General features: G+C 26.9%; 1 pseudogene; it reads right to left on the bottom strand.

Annotated features, from left to right (window-relative positions):
• LOC140671076 (uncharacterized) lies at positions 1-4,839 on the bottom strand (annotated as a pseudogene).

Raw genomic sequence — 4,839 nt, 5'->3', positions numbered from 1 at the left:
TCACTGTGTAGAATGTATGATTGTAAAGTAAGATACTGAAGTATTTATCAGCTAGAATAAAAGATATCTCATTTTTTTATGTTTATTATATATTTCTTTAAATATATTTTATTGCATCCTTTTTCACATACCGAAGCAAACCACTCTATAGATGCAACAAACAGTCCACCTATTTTAAAGCCAAAGATCATCGAATTTCTTTGTAACAAGAAAAGTACCATTTTTTTTGTATGTACACTGGAGCTACATACCACTGAACGTTATACCTAGAAAACGTATTGTGAATAATAAATTTAAATAAAAATCTCTGAAATGTATTTCGTAATAGTTCTTTATTAATAAACTTTAGCATCGTGCTTGTTGTGCAGAAATATTAATCTTAAGATTTATTGTTACAGTCAGAAGTTTTTGTGCATATTGTTTTGCAAATACATTTCTTACGCGGTAGCAAATATGTCATCATTGTGATTTGTTATATTTTGACCTTCATAGTTGGCTATAAACATATATAAGATAGTGACACTTCCAAATAACAAAGGGAGTATTATGTTCTCAATACTCTCTTCAGACGACATAATCTGAAAAATCTAATGTAACTCTAATAAGATTTAAAGATAATTTAATAAAAAAATATTTTTTTTATACACAAGAAAAAAATGATCAAATCTCATTGACAGTCGAATTTTATCATAATAAAATTGTATTACAAACATTTATGTTACAATTACAATTCAATTACATAAACCAACAATTAATAATTAAATACAACAATATTAAATATTTAAGTGTATCTTGTTAGGACCTTTATCTTTTAAAATAAATTTGTGATATCGATTTTATTTGGTCCAATATTTATGATTAAATATAGGATTTTCTCTACGTTGTTAAAAATAAATTTCATTTCAAAATTAATATATCAACAAATTCAAGTTAGTAAAACAAAGAAAAAATCTGAATTTTTCAATTATTGAAATCCGCTACATTTTGCCTTTTCAAATTCGATAGTTTTGATATTGAATTCAAAAATTTGGAAACCACTAAGTTTAAACACATTGAAAAGTATTTGCTAAATCCTTAGTGACATAACTTTCTTTTGCAAATTTGTACAAATATATTTTACAAGAAATATCAAATAAAATATCCTAGATATTGGATTCTAAAATCAATTAAACGCCGAAATCGAAGAAGAAAAATGTATATAATTGTTTCTTTTAATAATCATAACTCAAATGGTCACCCGTTAGAACGCAAAACCTCTGTTTTGAAATTTAAAGCGCTTGCTTTAAAAAATAAATTTGACAGAAAAGTAGGAAACTTACTCGATACAGATTCAAGCTGACCGAGGCCACTGTAATCACTAATAAACAGGACATCATTGTCTGAAGACTGGATATCAAATAATTGGTTAAGCTTAAAAACGAAAAAAATTGTTATTATATGTCTATATAGTTCACCCACATCGGGTATATACGAACTTCATACCTCTTCGATGAATGTTGACGGCACAAATTAAACCCTTGTATATCAAAGTGTGTTTTTGATGAATATTTCGTAGCATGTCAATGTTCATTGCGCGTTCGATACGGTAGCTATAAATAATATTTGTGTTATAACCTTACACAAAAATTTATTAACTGAAAGCATTTCTTTGGTTAAGTTAAATGGTTTTATTTTATTTCGTTTGAAAATGATATATTATATGAATATTTATGATATTTGTGTTTATACCTGGCAATTTTAAACAATCCAATAGTGTGTTCAAAATACATAATGAACATTGTTCCTGTTGCTAACAGTACAAGAAACGCGATGCAAATCGATGTATAAAAGTGAAACAGAATAAAATAATAATATTTTTCTTGATCGATAAAATATTCCGTCATGATAATTAAATGATGTGAACTAGACGCATTTTTCGATAATATAAAGTTGAAAATTTCCGACCAATATGACACAATAGAACCAAAAAGTATGCTGCAAACGCCAAGTACTGGAAAAATGTTAGAAAACGAAATTATAATTTTTTCTGTTATATGAGTTTTTTAAATTAATTGACATACTGTGTCATACTCATGTGCGTATGTTATAATTGAAACTTTAATATTCTTCCCTTAACTTGATCAATTTGTGATAGATTATTATTATCTTTTTGATGATTTTATTTAAAATTTAAAAACATTTGTTATTAATTATTATGTGCACGGAGAAACTATTGTATTTTGTCAAAATTCGTTTTTCCATTTTCCAAAAGTGAAATCTTGATTGTTCTTACATTCAGAAGAATGTGTACATCATGCAAATCTAACAAAATTTTCTTACTTGTAAGTACAACAGTATAACGTTTACCATTATATCCACATTCCGTCATAATAGCAATTTTATTTTTGTCTTTTATCTCATTATATACATGCAGTAATCGATCCAATGAAGCCTGCATCTATTGTTTTTAACAATTTTATATATTTGTTTTTATACATAAAAAATGACAGAGAATACAACATAAAAACTTATTTGAAAAACTTATATTGATAAATAAGAGCTATCTATTAATGAAGTTATCAATTGTATAAACTTCCAAATTTCTGTGAAATATTAACTTACTTTTTCGATATTAAGATAGAACAAGTTGTACTGTACCATAAAAATAGAAAAGAAAAATATAGAAGCTAAGACTTTCATGATGAGTTCTATAGTACACCTTTGTGAGATAAATGTTGTACACCGGAAATTAGTGATTTTACTTACAAGTTTGCATTAAAAAAAATTTGAAAAAAAAATATATATATAGACAGCCCGTTGTCACGCGATCACTAACCGCATGACAGCGAGCTGGCTTTTCTCGCCACGTGCAAATACACGAATTGGGCAATATTTTTTAATTAATTTCTCAATAATTATTGCAAAAATCGCAAGATGATAAGGAGCTTTTTTGCTCAATTTTATCCGCTCTACCTGTACACGAGAGATTTTTTATGAATTGTTAGACACCCTGTATATACCTATATATGTATATACAGGGTGTCTGAAAATTCGTAAAAAAATCTTTAATAAAGTCGTTAAAAGATTATCTTTTCGATGACATATATCTTTCGTATGTGTATATATATATATATATATATATATACAGGGTGTCTGGTAATTGGTAAAAAACCTGCTATCGCAAATTCTTGAGATCATTTGGTGACAATTTTTCTTCAGCGAAAATGTCGAGGCATCCATAATTTCCAAGTTAAGCGATTAAGAAAAGGCACTTTTCGCAAACTAAACTTTTTGAAGTTAAAAAATTTCCGAATCTACATTCTTTAGTTAATTTAAGATAGCGTTTACTGTAATAGAATTTTAATTTAAGGCTTAATCACAAAGATATATAATGATAATAATTGGAAACTTGCAAGAAATAATGACGTCTCTCGATATTTTCGTTGAGGAAAAATCGACTGCAAATGATCTCAAGAATCTGCCATTAACAGATTTTTCATCAATTACTAGAGATCCTGTATATATACATATACAGAGTGTGTACTTGAAAAATTTTCATTCTGTTTATTTTGTGACCGGTTAATTTTTGTGAAAAATACTGAAGAAAGACGTCAATTTTGTTTTTGAGGAGAACGTATTAATACGATAATTGGAACGGTATTACCTTATCGTTTTTGCAGTAGCTATCCCTTTAAAAATCTTAAATGGCAATAAGGATCAAGTGGCATATCATTTTAAAAATCTTTTGATTCTCTTTACAATAGCATTTGCTTTTTTTTTAATTTGAGTGAATTTTTTTCGAGAAATCGTATTAGAAAGTATTAGGTATAAGAAAGAAAATGTTAAATGCAATTTAGAGAACAATGTTAGATACAATTTAGAGTAAATTTATTTATTTTGCATGTTATTTTAAATGTTCAAAATGTGTTCTTCATTATTTGCTAAACAATAATAAAAACGATTCTTAAACTTTAAGCAACCATTTTTATAAAGCTATCTGCTGGAATGGCCTTTAAAATGATATGCCACTTGACCTCTATTGCTATTGAAGATTTTTGAAGGGATAGCTACTTTTGGGAAAACGATGAAGTAATATGATAAATACCGTCGCATTTATCGTATTTATACGTCCTCCTGAAAAAAATTGACGTTTTTCGGTATTTTTTGCAAAAATTAATCAGTCACAAAATAAATAAATGGAAACATTTCAAATGGACACTCTGTATATGCGTATGTGTATGCACGCTCATATTTTAATACAGCTGACGTAACAATTTTATGCTAACCTCAATTTTGATATTCAAATTTTATGGAAAAAAATTGCAGTGTTTAATTCATCAAATATGATAATATTAATGTGATTTATTTTTATTAAAACTTACCTGAAATATAACATATGTTGTCAGAATACTAGACAGGAAAACAAATTGCAATCGAGTGAAATTTGATTGTTTATAGGGCCAGAAGCCAATAATAAACAACAGAATCTTATTCAGATTAAAGTACTCAAGGTTGATCATTTTTTTTGCGAGATCTGGAATATGTATGACTGGTAAAGTAGAAGATGAAGATGTTAAGGTAGCTGTTTCAGTTATAAGTCATTTAAGATTGATGACTACAATTTTTTTTATGTTTAGAAAAAGAAGTATAATAAGTCAAATATATATTTTATATAATAATTCTCTGAACTTTTAGCTATCATATTTAATTAAAATAAAAAGGTTTTTATTTGTAAAATAATTATTTAAATTTTAATAACGGTTTATTGATGACCCAGTTGTAAGTCACTTATAATCTTTTTGTCCCAATTGCAATGCAAAACAACATACCTCTTATTTTGCAGAAAAATATAAACTTATT

Source organism: Anoplolepis gracilipes, chromosome 11, assembly GCF_047496725.1.
Source record: "Anoplolepis gracilipes chromosome 11, ASM4749672v1, whole genome shotgun sequence".
NCBI classification, from domain to species: Eukaryota; Metazoa; Arthropoda; class Insecta; order Hymenoptera; family Formicidae; genus Anoplolepis; species Anoplolepis gracilipes.
This window is presented reverse-complemented; position numbering and strand designations above follow the sequence as displayed.